The following is a 21666-nucleotide window of genomic DNA, read 5'->3' on the forward strand; positions in this document are numbered from 1 at the left end:
ATTCTTCTTTTCTACTCATTCAGCCATCAAGAGTATAGCTTTCTCTAGTAGGTCAACTATTTGATTCCTTCCTTAGTTCAACTCATAGCACCTGTTTGGAGGCAGCAGGCTGAATCACATGACCTCTTAAGGTTCCTTTCAGCTCTAATTACAAATGAAGCCAAATTAAAACCTGGAGCCCAAGGAAAGGTTCCTATGCAGAGTGCTAGTTAACGTCCTTCCACTCACCGTCTTCTTGCCTTTCAACAAAAATACACAGACACACATGCACACCCACTCTTCCAGGTGCCTGGCTTCTAATTGCTACAGTTAGAAGTCTCCAGAGATTGAGAATTTGCTATAAATCCTATCTCTTTAGAGGATGTAGGTTGGAGAGAGAGAAGACAACTATAGAGAATTAGGAAAGATTTAGCTCCTACCTTGACAGACCAAGTTCTTCAGCTGAGGGTATGGAGGAGGAAGATGGAGAGATTAAGCCTTCCAATGCTGGGTGTAGGTGAGCAGCAAAGGGAGGAGTAAACCACCAAGACCAGAGACAGTGTGCCAGATGTGGGTAGTCCTAGGCCCAGCTCGGGGTGCTCTGTTAGGAGGACAGCTCTCAAGTGTGTATTTGCAGCAGCAAGTTGGCTGGGACAAAAAAGGCCCAATGTGGTCAACCCCTTGTTTTTTCTTTAACTGTTCCTTTTGGCCCCTAGGCTCCAGGAAACAAGGCCAGAGTGTTCTCCGCTTCCCCTCCCCCAAGGCAGTGGACTGAGGCACGCAGGCTGGTAAGCTGCTATCCTTTCAGTCTATCAAAAGCTGTAAATAAAAGGCCACAAGTGCACAGTGAAGTAGACTATGAGAAGAATCTAGATTGAATTACACAAGCCAGTTGTGGAGAAAGGGTGGAGGAGATAGGAGAAAGAAGAGACAGAAGTCTAGCTGCCCTTCAAGGAAATATTATCATCCAAGCACATGCCTCCCTCAGCATGACTGCTAGAAGCCATCAAAGCATTGCTCCCCTAGGGAACCAGTCTCCAGTCTGGCCTTTTTCTCAGCAAAGGGGTCCTAGTTTCTGAGAATTCTCCATGAGACTCAAAGCCTTTTCCCAGAGGTGACTTACCTTCTGATAGACTTTAGAAAATAGTCTCTTCAGTCCAGTTTACCATGCTTGGTAAGAGCACCAGGACTGCTTCAATAGCAGGTGGCAGCAAAGACCATTTCTCTGTACCAGATACTGTATTTGCTTTAGTTATAAGACTAAGATGAAAATAAACTGATGTATACTTAAAAAAATGTCTAAAGCAGGTGGCTAAGGTCTGGCCTGAGTCCTGAGTATTCAGGAGCCTCAGTTCTGTAATGATTCAGAGCATGGATTTTGGTGTTGACAGTTCTGGATTCAAATGTGACACACTACTTGCTAGCTATGGACTTTGGGAAGTTACTCAACTTCACCAAACTTCAGCTTCCTCATTTGTAAAACTGTCATATCTTCCTTCAAAGGCTTGAGGTAGAATTAAATAAGATATTGCATGTAAAGCGCCTGACACAAGATATGTGCTCAGTCATGGTCATTATTATTATTATATTTTTGGCAGATGATCAATGGAACCTTTCTTCTCTTCTTTCCCAATTTTCCAGAAAATCTAAAGGCTCCAGGTCTAGGGAACTGGTAGGCAAAACCTCTTTAAAATACTGAAAGGAAATGGAAAGAGTTATGTTGTTTTTTTCCCCTCCCCTGCACTAGAACTGAATCAGTCAGCCTGTGCTGATTATACTCTGGACTGGCAGTCTGGCCCTGGGAGCCTAAGGCTCTCCTAAACCAAAGATACTATTCCATCTCTAGTATTACCTGTTGTGGGGCATGCTCCCAGACTGATGGTGCTTCTCCAGGGGCCCCAGATCAGATCCCAGTAGATGTAGGAAAGAAACAGTCTGATCCCAGGCTGGGAGGATAGGTCTGTCCAGGCTGTTGTCTGCCCATCACAGCTGCCTATGAGGCCTATGGGTTAATAATAGCAACTCTGATGCCAATGGATTAAGACAGCACTGTAGGAGGTGTTTATTTTTACACTCTGGCGTCAGTATCAAGTTCTACTGGTTACTGCCCAAATCTAGGACAGCTTCCTGCTATAAGAGTGGCCTCAGGCTTCTCCAGGATGCTAAGTTGGATTCTGAGGGAAGTGAGCCTTGTTGAAAACAGTTCAGAATTCACAGGGGACAGGGAAGGGGAAAGGGAACAAACAGACCTGTCATGTGTCCAGCTGTCTGGTCCCAAATCTCTGGGACCAGGAGAATTTCAGTTGAGAGCTGTTCTTTATAGCATTCTCCAGAGTCAGGTAGGCCCTGGACAAGAGACCCAATACATTGTTTTGGAAGGGTGTACACATACATACACATACAAACAGGCTGCACTGAAATGATCTGAATAATGACAAAGATCAAGAAAAGACTTCTCTCAACTAACCAGAAGCTTGGCCTTATCAATCACAAGTTCCAGATTAGCGCAGTGAGTGCTGACATTACAAGACAAAGATATCTAAAACAAAATATGGTTAGGCTCGTCCTTAATTGATTTTCATAGTGTCTTTAGCAGGTAGATCAAATCCCTTGAAAATTTATTTGGCCAAAGCTCTTCCTAGACATAACATAACAGGATAGAAACACCAAGAAACCAGCCCTCATCTTTCTGGCCTAGAGCCAGTGCCCAGAAAATCTTTCCTGAAAACTTCTTTATCCCTCGGGGCCTATAGATTGGGGTCCCAGGGATCTTGCACTTTGACTACAGTATCTAGAACTCTGTGGATAGATATCCCACTCATCTCCCTGAAAGGCAGCTCCTAACACAGATTCATCTTGTTCTATTAGGCAGACAGGGATGTGAAAAGGTTGACAGCTGGACAGATGATGTAAATAACCTACTAAGGGGCCGTGTGCACAGCAGACTGCTGTGGAATGACAAAAATGTACCACACATTAGGTAGGAATGCTGAAGTGCAAAGAAAGCAGCCAATCAGCCAAGCTCACGGTAACAGTGACTCCATCATCTTCCTGCCTGTGGCTGACTCATAACCGTCGTCAGTGACACGACATATCATTCTCTTGAGGAGCTAGAGTGCTGGCAAGAAGGTAGGCTGGTGAACCACTCATTCAATACATTTTCCCCCCTGTCTTTCAAGGCTTATCTACCTGGTCATCAGAACAACAATGCAGCCTCAGAAACAACCAGATTTGATCACTAGAGATATGGGGTTTGATCTCAGCTCCATTTGGAAGCTACCCATGCCTAGGATTAGTGGCAGGATGCCCAAGGACGGGAACACTGCTTTCATTCTTGGCTTTTTCTCTGACTTGCTGGGTCATCTAGGGGCAGGGTACCTGTCCTCTCAAAGGTAAAGGGGCTAATTGTATCTATCTTCTGGTGTTGTGGCAAAGAAAAATATTCGAAAAATTAAAATAAGTAGCAACAAATGTAAATGCTATAAATTCTTTGGACCAAAGTATTTTAGAAATATAACTGTCATTCATACATATAGGTGTGGAGCCCTGGCCTTTTAGGTTTTCCTTACAGGTCATGGAAGCCATGTTGGGAAGAGCAGTTCCTTTCCTTCAGGTTTATAATCCCCACTTCTGGTTTGAGGAACAGTCGAAATAGTTAGGAATCTGCTTACCTAGACATAAGGTATTAGTTTCCACTAATGTGTAAAAGAGTGAGTAAAAACATGCAAGCAGAAAGAAACACCTCCACTCACCCACTTGCTCCATCCACAAACCTACTTCTCCCCAACGCCTGAGCCCAGGACACTGATCGGAGGCTTGTATCTCATTGATACAACATTTAGCAGCAGTACTTACCAACTGGATTTAGCCTAAAGGCCTGAGAAAGCAACATTAATGAAAGGATGTATTCCATTGCTCAGTTAGAACAAAGGCAACACTGTGTTCTAAACCCAACACAAGCCTTCTAGCCCAGCAATCCCTCGCTATGGGGTTAGTTTGCCAGGTCTCCAGAGCTCATGGAGAGGAGAAACAGAAATCTATTCTTCATTGATGCTGACACTTCTTTTTCTGCAAGTGCCTACACTGGGATTCAAAACAGATGTTCTGACATCCTGCAGCTACTGGTGAGACCCACTCTCCTTGCAGCAAACTCTATCTGTAAATATGTAAAGGGACAAATAGGAAATATTTAGGCTTCATGGGCCATGTGTGTGTGTAGGTGTATTTTTTTTTATATAACTCTTTAAAATTGTAAAAACCATTTTCAGTTTGTGGGCCATAATTTGCTGACTCTAGACCTTAAAGGCCCCTCTTATTCAAGGTCTGCATCTCAGAATTCTGGCTCTGCTGGGCCGGCCTAGAGATCCTCATTCCTCTTCCTGTGGGGCTGATGCATATATTTCAGAGGCAGCTCCCCTCTAAGGAGCCACTGAGGAATGTGAAGGAAGAATTTTAGGGTTATTTGTATTGGAGCTAACCAGACAGGCTAATTCCCCTCATATAAAGCACTTTAAAAAACATCTGTGGAATTTAGCTTACTGCATTATCACTCTGGAGTGCAGACTGAGCTATAAACAGTCTTTGTCTTTCTATTTCTGCTTAATAATACTATGCCACACCTCTCTACAAGGCCCCTTCCCCTCCCCTGCTCCCAGTTTCCAAACTCACACTTGAATTGGCTCTGGTCCCAAGTTCTTCTCTCCTCCCCATCCCTCCCACTTCTGTATGTGGTATGGTTGTGGATAGCAAGGAAACTGTCAACAGTCAGATGCGTTTGGACGCGGTAAATATGGATGAGAGGCGTGGGGGTAGGGATGAGCTCATTTTGAGCAAAGATTTAGGGCTGACTGTGAATCTAGGCTCTGTCACAAAAGTTACATATTTTATAAACTGGATCAAACTGCTACAGAAACAACTTAAGAACAATGTGCACAGGGTCAGGAGTAGTTGGAGTTATACCTCTCACATACCATGGATTAGAAAGACATAAATGTCTTACAGCTAAAGACTAAAACTTCTATCTAATCTTTACAATGAGCCTTCAAAGTAGAGATTATCATCCCTATTCTGCAGTTAATTAAGGAAACTGAGGGTTTTGCTCTATCTAAGATCACAGAGCTAGAAGGTAGGGGAGTTGGGCTTGGAACTCTTGTCTGACTCACTCCAAAGCTCTTGCTTTTTCCATTGTAATACACTACTAGTATTCTTGGTGGAGAAGAACAATAAGCAAATGTCTTCATTTGGATCTTGTTCAGATTTTGTTTTAATAGCAGCAATTTGTTGGTCTGTTCTCACCCCCCCTTTTTAAAATTAATTTATTTAAGTAATCTCTATACCCAATAAGGGGCTTGAACTCATGACCTGGAGACCAAGAGTCACATGCTCCTCCTATGGAGCCAGCCAGATGTCCCGGTTTGTTCTTTTCAATAGTTTGAATATTAATGAATGACAGGGTGCTTAAAATCATAAGCATGACAATTTTGTGTGATAGCAATTCAGGTCAAATCAATACAGCAATATTCACATTTAAGCTGGGGCCTTATCTGAGCGAACACTTGTTTATTCTTCAACAAGAATAAACAGAATTTTAATGTATTAAATCTTTGTCTAGTTGCCAAATAAGTCTCTTTTCAATAGTGGTATATGTGTGTATATATATATATATATGTATATATATATATATATATATATATATATATATACACACACACACACACATATATGTGCATATATGTGTGTGTGTGTATGTGTGTATATATATATATATATATATATATATATATATATATATATATATATCTTTGTGTAATCAATGTTACCTTGTAATCAATTTGGCTGAGTTGAATTGTAGTACGCCACCTTCTCAGGCCCGGATTGTTAGTTACCAATCAAATATCCATTCTCCCTTTCTCTTTCAAATTAACAGAATCTTCCTGATATTCAGGTGGGTACAATGCTTTCCAACTAATGGAGGTAGGAGTGACCAATGGACTAACTTGTGGTAAAAGTGCTGTGAGAATTCTGGGTTATCTGTTTGTGATGAACACGGTGCCTCCTTCTTCCTCCCTTCCTCCATCCTGATGCTAGGAAGGTAGGCATGATGGCTAGAACTACAGTAGCCATCTTGAACCAACATGGCTTAAATATATCAGAGCAAAAAACCAGAAGGGTTCTGAATCTCTCATTTAGACTGTGGGGCTGCCCAGACCAGCCCAGGAAAGTCTTTGCATTTTTGTTGTTACTGAAAAATAAACTTCAGTGTTATTTAAGTCCTCAGTTTTGGGTTTCTGTTACTTCTATCTATTTCCTCTTTATACATCCAACCAAAGTCCAATAACCACTAAGTCTCATTAATTCTATCTACCCATCTCTACCCCCAATGCTACTACCCACAACCAAGCTATATGTATCACGTGTCTGAACTACGACATCAGCCTCTAAACTGATCTCCCTTCCCAGCACCATCCTTTGAAAATGAAAACTATTTACATCACTCTTTTGCTTAAAAACCCTTCAAAGATTTTCCATAAAATCCAAACTCTGTACCCTGCCTTTCATGACTTACCTTTCTGGTCTCATCTTTTGCCAATCCTACCTTGCCCTGTAGTTTGTTATACCATTACCTCTCTACTGACTGGAATATGGCCCCTCCATTTGTCTGGCCAACTCTTAATCATCCTTCAGGTTTTTAACTGAAACATCTCACATTCAATGGCCTTCCCTAGATCACATTACATGCCTTGGACATATGCTCCCCAAGCACCTTGAACTTCTCTGTACTGTGTTTTAGTTGTTTATTTAGCTTGCAATGCTAGATAGGCAAGCTCCATGGGATAGGTATCTTGTCCATTACTACTGCTAGTCTATCCCCAGAAACTAGGGCAGAATCTGGCACACATAAATCTTTTTGAATGAATAAATGAAATTTTCAAGAGGCAACTAAACAACATGCATCAGAGTTTAAAGTAAGTATTGTCTTTAGTCTACTTCCAGGAAATAAATTTAAAATAAATAACATGATAAAAGTACATAAGATATATACATAAGGATGTTCACTGAAGCACCATTTATAGAAGCAAAATTTAAAAAAAATTCTAAATGCTCTCTCATTAATTAAATTATGAGGTAGCATTGAATTACTCTAGATAACATTAAAAATATTATTTTAGAATAGTTGTTGAGATGAAACTATGTCCATGATACAGTTTTTAAAAAATAATTTATAAGGTATAATTCATGGCATGATCCCATTTTTATTTGTAAAAATGTATACATATTTAGTTCTTTATCTGTATTTTGAGTTTTCTGGCAGTAATTGGGCTGATGGATTCTTTTAGGCAACTAGGATCCTTATAGGCTGGAAGGTCTGGGCCTCATCAACCAAATCATCATAGGAGACATGAGGGACCACCCATTTACAACTCCAAAGAGGACAGACACCTGTACTGGGGAAACAAGTACTTATTAAGTGCCTAACACCTATTTCAGGGAAGAAGCAAAAGCTACAGGCATGCTCTAGGGCAAATTATAACTGATTGAGCAGGCTATCTGTCATAGTAAAGATTCAAGTTATATTCAAAGTTCTAAATGCCTTATAGTAGCTTGAGAAAATTATGGAAATAAAGACAATTAAGGGAAGAATATTCTTAAAACTTGTGCCTGCCCGTTTCATTAATAATTTGGTAAAATAACCGGTCACATCTGAAGAGGGGAAATTTTCTTGTATTTTTACCTTGAATTAGCTAGGACATTCATTCACAGATGGACATAAACCTGATGGTTATCTTTATAAGAGTTAAGAATACAAGAATGACATGAAGTACAAAGAACTATAAAGCAAATAAGTGTATTATAACTATTATATACATTTTCTCTTTCCTCCTTGGTTGCATATTAAGGATAGGGGCTGTCTTATTCATCTCAGTAGTTATTTACCCTAGTCTAGAGCCTGGCACATATCTTAAAATGTTCACTGAAATGACTTAAGGAAGAACTGAATCTTCACCAAACTAAACTGGAAACATTTCTTTTTCCAGAGTAGAATTTGGTTCATTACAGCAGTGGACCTATTTACACACTAGTTCTAGTTTTTCTTGCTGAGGTGTGGGTGCTGAGAGGATCACCCGAGTACAGTGGTTGGCTTCTGGAATGAGCAGGGCAGATATGCCTGGGTATAATTCCTCTCCCGGAGTTCCCTTCACACTCACTGCACTCCCTCTATTGCTAGTGGGAGCTGAAGCATGAGAACCAGAACAGCGTGTTCCAGCCAGAATGACAGACTGCACCCCACCCCCCCTTTTCTTCATCTCTCCCCACTTAACCTAACTGGTCTTCAACTCTGTCCTATGAGCTGCTTCCAGTGGGGCTGCTGAGCATTCAGCAAAGAATGCAGGATGTGTCTCAAAGAGTCCAGCACTAGCTGAGGAACAGTTTGTTTTTTCCTAAAAATGGGCAGTCTATAAAGTTACGTAAGACCCAGCTCTTTGCTGGGAGCCTTTCCAACTCTAGCTGGAGAGAGATTCCTCAAGCTATTTAGAGTTTCAGGAAAAGGGTTTGGAATTTCCTGCCTGGCCAACCTATACTGGAGACATCTCTGTGTAGGGATGGGGAAGTTCCATCAGAGAAAGTAGTAACTGAACTTCCATTGCCCCTCAGGGGTGGACCCACTGAGTTCTAGAAATAGTCTGATTCAATTTATAGTTAAAATCTCAGAACAAGGACAAGCCCCACTGCCAAAACCAGAGCCCAAATCGAATCAAGCCTTTGGGGCTCACTCAAAGGATGCTGGGCCTGGGAAATCTAATAGCCTGACCTAGAAGCACACCAACAAGGCTCTGGAAGGGCTTCCTTTCCTACTTTATGGAGGAATTTGTGGCCTGAAGAACCTCAGATGCCAAAGTCTTGCACAAGGACTAATCAGTCAGTCAATATTAACTGAATACCTATGAAATGCCTGATACTGTATTATGTGACAAAAACAGACCTGGTACCTGGTATAATGTACAGTTACGAAAAGGTTGGTATGTAATTCTGCTCTTAAGGATGAATTCTGTAGCACAGGGCAAGTTATTTGATCCCTCTCAGCCTAAGTTTCTTCAGCTGTAAAATGGGGATAATAATACCTCTCTTACAGGATGGTAGTGGGAGTTAGAAGATACAGAAAACATCTAGTGCAGTGACTGGTATCTAGTAAGGGCTTGGTGAATGGTAACTATAATAAGGGTGAATCAGGAATTTCTTCTTTTCTTGAACATCCTATTGCCTTTTCAAGACTGCACTACTGTTCAACTTACAACAGGGAACCTTGTCACCATCATACCCATGTTTTTCTTTTCAATAGGCACACCACCTCAAATTATTTAACCTTTCTTCATGGCTCTGTTCTTTATCCTCTGTAAGTTGTAAAGTGGCTCTGCCCCAGAAAACATCTCATAGGAATATAAAGGAAAGAAGGTTAGAGTAAGTTTGCAACTTATCTGTGAATCAAGAATTTCCCATCCAGTAAACACAGTGAATTTAGGCTCTTGACTACCTAAATCGTTCAATGTCAGTCAAACATGGTGAAAGCAAGTCCTCTACATAAGCTCCCGGGCTGACAAGATTCTTTTTGAAAGGTCTAATTAGTTCCAGACATGTGCACCATGTGACACTCCCCAAGTCCTATAGCTTCTGTTTTAGAAAAGTCTTTCTAGGCTATACTCTCTTCTAATTCCTACAACTATTGCTATAATTCTAGGCTCTCCTTCAACACCATTTTCAAGGGCTATCAATTCAATCTTTGGGCAAAGGTTCCCAAGGGGCAGGAGTTGAGACTATTTCTGAGACAGATGATAGTTTGTGCACAAAATCCTAGGCTACAGTAAATTCTCAGAAACTTGAAAGCATTGCTCCATTGCTTGCTAATTAGATTCCATTATTGTTCAGTCCAATGCCATTCTGATTCCCAATATTTATACATAATCCTTTTTTTAAAAGAATTTTGAAATTTCTCCATATGTCCAGTGATCCAAATTTTGACAATGAGGTACCCTTGGGTAGGTTATTTCTATTTGCTGTATTGGGCACACAGTGGGCCCTTTCAATGGAGACTCATGTTCTTCAGTTCTGGAAAATGTACCTGTATTCCTTCTTCCCTCCCTCCCTTCCTTCCTCCCCTTTTTCCTCCCCTCCCCTCTCCTTTCCTTTCCTAATTTCCTTCCCACCAATGTTGAAGATTTAGAAAAGAGAGGGATTAAATGATAAGCAACATCCTGAGAAGCAGTAGTAGCTCCAGAATTTCTATACAGGTTGAATTTAGGATCAGCAAACACATCAGAAGAGGTGGGTAGGAATGGGATGGCATTAGGGACTTGTTCTGAAGTTCCATTTGTATAGCAATCACAGTGTTTTTACTCTGGATTTACTTGGGGTAGCTTAAAATGTATATCATTTAGGTATGATACTCTGCTGTATGGATATAAAAAACAATCTCAAAACAGCTTAAGCAACAGAAGAAGTTTATTAGCCATACATATCAAGAAGACCAAAGATAGAATTCTGAGGGGAGAGTTAATTCAGACCCTCAGCATGTCACTCAGACTTTCTATTAGCTGACAGGATGGCTATTACCACTGCAACCATTACATCCAGATATGTTAATATTCAGAGGCCAATGGGGAGGAAGGTGGATAAACTCTCCTAAATAAACTCTGTTTGGTTTCAATGGGAAAGTAGTTGTCGGGCAGGCAACCAACTGCAAATATTTCAGGGTTCTACCATGGCTGAAAAGATAATGTAGGAGGAAATGCAATCCAGTGCACCAGGGAGGGATTAGCCTTTGTTGGGAGCTGGGATATTTCCTCCATTTCAACTAGTAAAGAGAGGATGTCTGTAGATACATTTGCAGGTTGGTAGTAGAAAGTGAGAGAGTTCATGTTTTATGCCTTTTTTCTTTCTGAAGTGCATGAGTAATAATCATCAACAGAGTGCATGGAGGGAAAAAAGGAGGGCAGAAGGCAATGAAAGTATAAAATATTTGTTATAAAGAGTGGAGGAACAACTTTGTTAGAAAAATATAGTAAGATTGATGGCCAACATAAATCTGGTGATGATGAATTTCAAGTGGTACTAAATATGCTGGGCTGTACAATTTTCTCTAGCAATGCGTAACTATTTGAGTACAGACAGGGAAGATGAGGGATTATGTTCTTTTAGGGTTAGGGTTTTATGAGATGAATACATTTTTATTTTATTTTTATTTTTTAAAGTTTACTTATTTATTTTGAGAGAGAGACAGAGTGAGCACAGGAGGGGCAGAGAGAAGGAGAGAGAGAGAGAATCCCAAGCAGGCTCCACACTGACAGTGCAGAGCTTGAACTCACAAATCGTGAGGTCATGACCTGAGCTGAAATCCAGAATCGGACACTCAACTGACTGAGCCACCCAGGTGTCCCTAGATGAATATATTTTTAACAATGTTTTATTTTCTTTAGTGTTTATTTATTCTGAGATAGAGAGCAAGCATTTGCACATGCTTGTGCAAGCAGAGGAAGGTGAGAGAGAGAGAGGGAGACAAAGAATCCCAAGCAGGCTCCACTCTGTCAGAGCAGAGCCCAAAGCAGGGCTCAATTCCACGAACCATGAGATCATGACCTGAGCCGAAATCAACAGTTGGAGGCTTAACTGACTAAGCCACCCAGGAACCCTAGATGAATATATTTTTAAAAGAATGATTATAATGTGAATTAAGTTTTAATTAAGTTAAAGGGCTACCATTGAGGGTACTTTAACAAGTGAATGGAATACACTAAGCCATAAACCATAAAGTCTAAATAGCAACATGGGAAAATGCTTATGAAATAATGTTAAAAGGAAGTGGAATACAAAATAATTTTAATGCTACAATTATATTCCTACAAACTTTATATATACACATAAACAGAAAGGATAGGCAGATGGAATTACAGGTGATTTAAATTTATTTTATTATTGTTTTATTTTAAATTGTTATTATATACAGTAAAACCTTGGATTGTGAGTATTTTGTTCTGCAAGTGTTCTGTAAGACGAGCAAACATTTCTAATACATTTTAACTTGATAAACGAGTGATGTCTCACAATAAGAGTAGTACATGACGCCACATGTCACAGGATCGCAACTGAGCCAATGATTCTTCTCTCTCTCCCTCTCTGCGGGATTGTGGGTAATTGTCTCCCATGCTTGGATGCTCACTCTCAGACCGCGGTGTTTAGCAGAAATCAGTGATTTTTCAGAATGTAAGCAGGTGCCCACAACTGGCACTACTGTATTTTTTGTCACTTCAAAGCACCTATAGACAGTCCTTTGCTTTTCCATACAAGAGTAAGCTTAGGAATGCTTTGCTTCATTCTCAGTCAGGCTGCCTGCTGCCTGATTGCCAGTTACATGAAATATAGTATATGACAAGAGTTGATTAATACTATACTGTAGTCAACATCCATGCGAGTGTATATAATGGCCCCCATGCAGAAAAATGTTGAAAAGAAAGGTGGTTAAGAAGAAGGAGATGATTACAGTGGAATATAAAAAGGAAATCATCGAAGTATGAACAAGGTATGAGTGGCCCCAATTACAAGATTTCATAAGAACTCTATGTCTGCATCTCGTCTGCAGAGGAGGAAGAGAAAAAGGCAGAGGAATCCCTCACTTCAAATGATATTAGGGAGATGTGTAAAATGTGGGAAACAAGTGCAAACTTTTGTAGAAAAGCACCACCCAAATAAGGCTGTAGCACTGCAAGTGATGAATTTAACAACAATGCAATGTCACGTTTCCGTGAAATCCTCAAAAGGAGGCAAAAGCAAGTGTCATTGGATAGGTTCCTTGTTAAAGTTGCACGAAAAGAAAAAAGATTCCATTGAGCCAATAGATAGCATTGATTCTGTTAGTGATAGTGAAAGTCGTCCTTCACAATAACCCTAAATAACTCTTGTCTCCCTCATACCAGCCATGAAGGTTTTCAAAGGTAAATACAGGTTAATTGGTTTATTTTTCTTTATATTTTGTATTTTATTTATTATTTTGTATTATATTACAGTATTTTAACCATTTTTATATGAATATTTTTGGGTTATGGAACAAATCATCTGAGTTTCCATTATTTCTTGTGGGGAAATTCACTTTGATTTACAAGTGCTCTGGATTACAAGTATGTTTCTGGAATGAATTATGCTCGCAAACCAAGGTTTTTCTGCACTTATTTATTTTTAAAAACTCCTACTTATGATTCAGTTCATGTTTAGCTTGATTAATAGATCTTCTTTTTAAAAGGTCTTTATCTATAGAGTCTACCAGCCATTTTGTCTTCTTTAAAACTTGTTTTATTTTATTAAGTTTATTAATTTTGAGAGAGACAGAGACAGTGTGAGTGGGGGAGGGGCAGAGAGTGAGAGGGAGAGAGAATCCCAAGCAGGCTCCGTGCTGCCAGCACAGAGCCCGAGGTGGGGCTTAAATTCATGAAACCATGAGATCTTGACCTAAGCTGAAACCAAAAGTCAGATGCTCAACTGACTGAGCCACCCAAGTACCCCTAAAACTTGTTTTATAGGGCTAAAACCAAACTCATCCTGGGGCCAGGCTAGAATTTCTGTGGATGTAACTAAATTCATGGATCTTTGATGAAAGCAAAAATACCTCAGTAATGTACATTTGCTGAACTAGGCTAATTTAAGTCAGTTCGGTTACTATAATTCATTCATTATACAAATACTGAGCTTATACTATCTGTCAGACATTGTGTTAGGCACATGAACATATAGCAGAAAACCACCTAAGGAACAGGAAGACCTTTGGCTCAAGCCTGACTTTCACAAAGGGCCTCAAACTTAGCCTTTAATCCTTATATACAAATGAATTTATATATGTAGTCATTAAAAAATAGCTTTATTGACATATAATTAACATACCATAAAACTTACCTTTTAAAAATGTACAATTCAGTGGTTTTTAGTGTATTCACAGGGTTGTGCAACCATCACCACAATCTAATTTTGGAATATTTTCACCACCTCTAAAAGAAACGCTATACCCATTGATCTTGCATCTTACAATCTTGTTGAACTCATTTATTATTTACAATAGTTTTTTTGTGGATTCTTTAGGATTTTCTATGTACATGTTAATGTCATCTGCAAACAGAAATAGTTCTACTTCTTTCTTTCCAATCTGGATACCTTTTATTTCTTTTCCTTATCTAATTGCTCTGGCTAGAACTTCAGGTACAATATTGAAAAGAAGTAGCAAGAACAGATATCTTTCTCCTGTTCCTGACCTTATAAGGAAAGTTTTTAGTTGCCTTTCTCCATGAAGTATGTTAGCTGTGGGATTTTTTGTAGATGCTCTTTATCTGCTTGAGGAAGTTTTCTTTTATTTCTAGTTTGCTGAGTGTTTAAAATTTTTTAAAATGTTTATTTACTTTTGAGACAGAGAGAGACAGAGCGTGAGCAGGAGAGGGGTAGAGAGAGAGAGGGAGACACAGAATCTGAAGCAGGCATCAGGCTCTGAGCTGTTAGCACAGAGCCCAAGGCAGGGCTCGAACTCATGAGTCGTGAGATCATGACCTGAGCTGAAGTTGGACGCTTAACTGAATGAGCCACTCAGGTGCCCCTGCTGAGTGTTTTTATTATGGACTTGTCAAATGGTTTTTCTTCATCTATTGAAACAATCACATGATTATTATCCTACATACAGTCATTAAAAAAATTTTTTTTAAGGTTTATTTATTTTTGAGAGTGAGAGAGACAGAGCATGAGTGGGAGAGGGGCAGAGAGGGAGGGAGACACAGAATCCAAAGCAGGTTCCAGGCTCCGAGCTGTGAGCACAGAGCCCGACGCAGGGCTCAAACTCATGGACCGTGAGATCATGTCCTGAGCCCAAGTCAGCCGCCCAACTGACTGAGCCACCCAGGTGCCCCTACGGTCATTTTTGTATTAAAATAAATTAGTTTGTTTATGTAAATATTTAAAATATACCAAAATTACAATAATCCTGCTTTGGATTCCAGTCATTTTTAATATATAAAGAACTTCAAAAAATGGATGAGACCAGGATGTCTTTAAATCTTTAAGAGATCCTGGATTCAAAGACTATTCCTGCATTCAGAGTTTAAGGTTAGGTGTTACCTGTTATAATGGAGCCCTAGACAAGGCCAATGGAAGCATAGAAATCATACCCAAGTTTGCAGGGGATAGTTAGAAAAGATTTCAGAAAGGAGGTCATAAGAGTAGATGCTTAGAGGAGGAGTAGAAATATTCTTGTAGGTCAAGGGAAGGATTTGAGTCAGAACCATATGTATACAGTTCCTCATTATTCGGCCATTGAGAAACAGGGAAATTTTGCCATTTGCAACATGGATGCCTGTGGGCATTATGTTAAGTGAAATAAGTCAGAGGAAGACAAATACCATATGATCTCATTTATATGCAAAATCTAAACAAAACAAAAAAAAAACAAGCTCTTAGGTACAGAGAACAGATTGGTGGTTGTCAGAGGGAGGGGAAGGTTGCCTGGTGGGAGAAATGGGTGAAGGGAGTCAAAAGGTACAAACTTTCAGTTATAAAAGAAATAAGTCACAAGGATGTAATGTATAGCACAGCAACTATAGTTAATACTATATTGCATATTCAGGGGTGCCTGAGTGGTTCAGCAGGTTAAGTGTCAGACTCTTGACTTCAGCTTAGGTCATAATCTCATGATTAGATTGAGCCCTGTGTCAGGCTCTGTGTTGACAGTACAGAGCCTGCTTGGGATTCTCTCTCTCCCTCTCTCTCTGCCCCTCCCCCACTCATGCTTTCTCTCAAAATAAATAAACTTAAAAAAATACTATATTGCATATTCAAAAGTTGCTAAGAGAGTAAATCTTCAAAATTCTCATCACAAGAAAAAAACCTTTTTTTTTTTTTAATGTTTATTGTTGAGAGAGTGAGGCAGGTGCACATATGCAGGCAGGTGTTGGGGAGGGGCAGAGAGAGAGAGAGAGAGAGAGGGAAACCAAGAATCTGAAGCAGGCTCTGTGCTGTCAGTGCAGAGCCCAATGTGGGGCTTAAACCCACAAACTGTGAGATCATGACCTGAGCCAAAGTCAGACACTCAACTGACTGAGCCACCTAGGCACCCCAAGAAAAACATTTTTTGTAACTATGTATTGTGACAGTTGTTAACTAGACTTATTGTGGTGGTCATTTGCAATTTATACCAATATTGAATCATTATGTTGTGCACCTGAAACTAATATAAATGTTGTATGTCAATTATAACTCAATTAAAAACATGTGGCTTTCAAGAGCCACTCAATGGTAGGGGCGCCTGGGAGGTTCAAATGGTTAAGCATCCAACTTCAGCTCAGGTCATGATCTCACAATTCGTGAGTTTGAGCCTCACATAAGTCTCTCAGCTGTCAGCACAGGGCCAGCTTCATGTCCTCTGTCCACCCCCCCCCCCCACCCTCTCTGCCCCTCCACCTCTCCTACTCATCACCATGCATGTGCTCTCTCTCTCTCATAAATAAAATGTTAAAAAAAAAAAGAACCGTTCAATAGTATACCTTCATATTATACTTGTCTTTATTTTTTATATTCTCCACAGTGAGCATATTCACCTATATTAGAAAAAAGACAAAATATATTTCAGAAAATATTTTTAAGTAAAATAAGATTTTGCTTTAAGTTTCAAAAGCAAAATGTCACAGTACCTTTCATTTCATCTTTCTCCATAAAAATATATTTAAGCTTAAATATTTTCTAGGTTTAAAGCATTAGTAATGCAGCTAATAGCATTTCTTTAGAACTATTCTCCATAATCCTTTAATCTTGAATGAGAGATTTATAATCCTAACCTCTAAAGGGAGAAAATCCAATGTGGAAATGATATGCCCCAAATAACACTCTTCGACAGTGGCAGTATTTGCCTTCAATTCTTGGATCTTGTACATGGGGCCCTCCCCCTGCACCCTCCAAAAAAAAGTCTTTACATTGATTCACTCTGAGAACCACTGATTATTAAGAGGCTGAGATTAGAGTGTGGATCTAACACTAGTTCCACTCAAAGTGTGGTCAATGGGTCGGCATAATGAGCTTTATCTGGAATGTATTAGAAAGGCAAATTACTTGGGCTCTAAACTAGACTTACTGAATCAGAGTTTCAAGGGTGATCTAGGTTATTTTTATGCACCTGAAGTAAAGCACATGACTAGAGGAAATTAGGCAGACTAAGGGTACTCAAAGGGAAGGAAAGGCAGAGCTCTCCAATGTTCAACGTATATATATTTAAAGCATATACATTAAAAAAATTTTTTTAAGTTCATTTATTTATTGGGGGAGGGGGGAGAGAGAATCCTAAGCAGGCTCCATGCTGTGAGTGCAGAGCCTGACATGGGGCTTGAACTCACAAACCACAAGATCATGACTTGAGCTAAAATCAAGAGTCAGAAGCCTAACCAACTGAATCACTCAGGCACCCCTAAAGCATATACACTATTATAAAATAATCTAAAATCAAAAATTTTTTATATACTATAAACCAGAAAGTATGGCTAGAAAACATTTTCTTGGCTTTGGGCTTGAAAGGGTAAACAAATTAGCACAGGTCTTAGATTAAAGGGCAACAGGGATCTAATTCATTCCTGGTTCCAAGCAGCTTGTTAAATTAAGGCTATTGGTTTCACATAGGAATTTATATGTATACAGAACACATTTTGGTTATATTTCTCTCATATCATGATTGGCTACTGGTGGGTGGTCAACTGAAGACGATGGGATCTCAAACTCAACCATTTATTTGAATCTTTAACTACTTTGGAGTCAGGACTCAGCAGAATCGTCTTTATCAGTGGTTTTCAAACTGTGGTTTACAGAGCTCCCTCAGGGGACTGTGAAAGGGAGGTGAAGGGAACGGAGAGGAAAGGAGGGAAAGAGAATGACCAGGTTAGACTCTACTTCCCCCAACTCCTTGCCTTCAACCAAAACAGCTCAGATTTTACCTTTTGTTTTTTCTTTTTAAGATTTTATCTTTTTGTATCCACTTTCTTGTGGAATATACTTGAACAAAGAACTCCCTTCTTTAAAAAGTTTGAGATTCTCTATTCTTTACTACAGACCTTCACAAGCCAATACAGAGCCATAGCTGTCTTCTGTTCTCATGAGGTCAATGATCTTTGTTAACTATCTTTTACTACCACTTGTTACTAGAAAGGACTCACAAATGCATAATGAGGCAGGTGGTTCTGCTTCCAAGCCTCCCTTCTCCAATCATTATCATTAGGGATGAATAAACTAATGATATTGTAGGTTGCTGTGTTGGATGTCAAGCAAAGCACATCACATAAATCAGCCAATAAACTGAAATAAACATTACATTATCTAAGAAGTTAACTATAGCTGTAAGTATAAAGTAAAGAGAATAATATTTTAAAGAAGTAGAATAGCTCTTATACAACCAAGTAAAAAGAAATCCTTCTAAGGAGTCACCCTGAAAGACTTCATTCATTCCAGTAGTGCTATTAAAAATATTTCTAGAACTCTTCTTTTGGAACTGCATAAAACCAATCTAGCCAATTCACAAAACTATCACTGTTTTAAGCCACTGTGTTGTATTAAAAAAAATTTTTTTTTATTAGAGAGAGAGAGAAAAAGAGAGAGATAGAGAATGCATGAGCAAGCAGTGGGGGAGAGGGGCAGAGTGGGAGAGAATCTTTTTGCTGAGTGTGGAGCCCGATGTGGAACTCAATCCCACAACCCTGGGATCATGACCTGAGTCAAAATCAAGAGTTGGATGCTCAATTGACTGAGCCACCCATGCACCCTTAAGCCACTAAGTTTTGGGGTGGTTTGGTATTTAGTAATATATAAGTAGGACAGAAATGTTTATATCATTATGCTTTGGGGGATATTTAAGGGAAATGACTAGCTTTACAGAAAACTCTAGCTATGCAAAATGCTCAGAGAATAGGTTGGTCTAGATAAAGTTTGGCTGTATCCTTAAATAAGTAGAATACAACACTTTAAAAAACAAGGAAATAGGGGCACATGGGTGGCTCAGTTGGTTAAGCGTCTGGCATTGGCTCAGGTCATGAACTCACAGTTCCTTGGTTGGATCCCTGCATAGGGCTCTCTGTGCTGACAGCTCAGAGCCTGGAGCCTGTATCAGATTCTGTGTGTGTGTGTCTCTCTCTGTCCCCAACCCCCACCCCCACTCACGCTCTGTCTCTCTCTCTCTCTCTCTCTCTCAAAAATGAATAAACATTAAAAAATAATAATATAAAATTAAAAAATAAAAAATAGGGGTACCTGGGTGGCTCAGTCGGTTAAGCATCTGACTTCGGCTCAGGTCATGGTCTCGTGGTCAGTGAGTTTGAGCCCCATGTCAGGCTCTGTGCTGACAGCTCAGAGCCTGGAATCTGCTTTGGATTCCATCTTCCTCTCTCTCTGCCCCTCCCCAGCTTACGCTCTGTGTCTCTCAAAAGTGAAAATTTTTTTCTTTTAAATAAAAAATAAAAAACAAGAAAATAATATTTTGTAAGAGAAATCCATGATGAATGGAATCAGCAGTAGGTCCCCAACTTTCTCCTTTTGAGTTTTGGCTTTTTTCCTTAGGGTCACCTGAACTCTGTCTATTCTGACTTTAGGAATACTCTGTTTTCCTTTTTTCCTTCACCTAAGCATGGATAAACATAACTTCCCATTTTTCCCTGAGTATATTAAATATAAGGCTATATTTTCTTTTTTAAAAGAATGTACAATAAAAGAAAGAAGTACAAAAGTATAAAAACAGATAAACAAGTTAAATATAGCTTTTAAGATACTAAGATAAGCAAGTTAAGTATAGACTTTGGATCCTAAGATAACTAAAGTCTAGCCAGAGGTTGGCTGGCCCAGTTTTTCTCTCTACCCTGTTATCAATCCATCGTCCTTGACTATAGGACCTCACACAAAACAAAAACACAGCAGATATTTCAAAGCTCAGTGTCTTATCTTCCTGAAGATAAAAGACTATCCTATTAAATCAAGAATTCTAGAGAACAGAGGATTTCTTCTTGAAGTATCTAAACTAATTTTTAAGGGCGCCTGGGTGGCTCAGTCGGTTAAGCGTCAGACTTCAGCTCAGGTCATGATCTTAACAGTCTGAGTTCGAACCCTGCATCGGGCTCTGTGCTGACAGTTCAGAGCCTGGAGCCTGCTTCAGATTCTGTGTGTCTCTCTCTCTCTGCCCCTCCCCTCAAAATATAAATAAAAACATCAAAAAATATTTTAAACTAATTTTTAAAAAATTTCAGGTATTTTGATAAAACTCTTTTAAAATGTACTTTTTACTTATACACTTTTGTTTTACATATAGTATACAGGTTACAAATTAACTTTTTCTTTTTTTAAAACTTTTTCTTGATGATTCACTATGAACACTAATCAATACACTAGGCTAAAATACAGCATTGTTCTCTGTGTCTATTAAGGATTTGCATACCAAATCATCAAACCCATTTTTATTCAATAGGCAAGAAAAAGAAATAAAAGGCATCTGAGTCTCTGTTTGCAGATGACATGATCTTACAAGCAGAAAATCCTAAAGAATCCTCCCCAAAACTGTTAGAGTTAATAAATGAATCTGGCAAAGTTGCAGGACACAAAATCAACACCTAAAAATCTGCTGTGTTTCTATACACGAGTGAAGAACAATAAGAAAACAATTCCATTTACAATAACATCAAAAAGCATAAAATACTTAGGAATAAGCTTAATCAAGGAGGTAAAAGACTTGTACACTAAAAACTATAAATCACTGCAAGAAGAAATTAAAAAAGACACAAATAAGTGGAAAGATATCCTGTGTTCATGGATTGCAAGACTTAATATAGTTGAGGTATCAAAACTCGTAGTAGGTGACAACATAAACAGACATTATACTAAGTGAAATAAGCTAAGCATAAAAAGAAAAACATTACCTGATTTCACTCACATGAGATACTTACAATAGTCAAATTAGTGAATCAAAGAGTGGAATGGTGGTTGCCAGGGGCTGGGGGAGAGGGAAATGAGGAGTTGTTCAATGGGTATAAAGTTTCAGTAAAGCAAGATGAATAAACTCTAGAGATCTGCTGTACTACAATGTACCTATAGTCAACAATAGGGGCACCTGGCTGGCTCAGTCCGTGGAGCATGTGACTCTTGATCTCGGGGTTGTAAGTTCAAGCCCCACGTTGGGTGTAGAGATTACTTAAAAATAAAATCTTAAAAAAAAAAAACCAAACCAATATATTGTTAAATGTTCTTCCACATTAATAGTAAACCAAAGATAATAAACAAAATACTATCCAAAGCACTCTGCAGATTCAATGCAATCATTTTCAAAATGCTAACAATATTTTTTCCAGAAATAGAAAAATCCATCCTAAAATTCATATGGAATCTGAAGGGATCCTGAATAGCAAAACAATCTTGAAAAAGAAGAATAAATTTGGGAGTCTCACATTTCCTAATTCTGAAACTTACTACAAAACTATGGTAATCAAAAGAGTGTGGTACTGGCATAAATACAGACATACAGACCTATGGAAGAGAACAGCAAGCCCAGAAATAAACTCTGGCATACTTGGTCAAATGATTTTTGACAAGAATGCCAAGACTATTCAATGGAGAAAAGACGGTCTTTTCCATAAATGGTTTTGGGGAAATTGATAT

At 39.1% G+C, this 21666-nt stretch overlaps 1 protein-coding gene across 4 annotated transcripts in view; it reads right to left on the minus strand.

The window, feature by feature from the left end:
• RUSC2 (RUN and SH3 domain containing 2) overlaps window positions 1–21666 on the minus strand; it is an 81226-nt gene that overhangs the window by 54358 nt on the left and 5202 nt on the right. Inside the window, exon 1 of one of the 4 annotated variants that reach the window (XM_053204960.1) lies at window positions 1832–5576. The exons of the other annotated variants lie outside the window; for them this stretch is intronic. The gene's annotated coding sequence lies outside the window, so the exon portion shown is untranslated. Of the gene's footprint in view, window positions 1–1831; window positions 5577–21666 lie in introns of those variants that run through there. 4 annotated transcript variants of the gene reach the window in all.

This window comes from Acinonyx jubatus, chromosome D4 (assembly GCF_027475565.1).
Source record: "Acinonyx jubatus isolate Ajub_Pintada_27869175 chromosome D4, VMU_Ajub_asm_v1.0, whole genome shotgun sequence".
Taxonomy (NCBI): Eukaryota; Metazoa; Chordata; class Mammalia; order Carnivora; family Felidae; genus Acinonyx; species Acinonyx jubatus.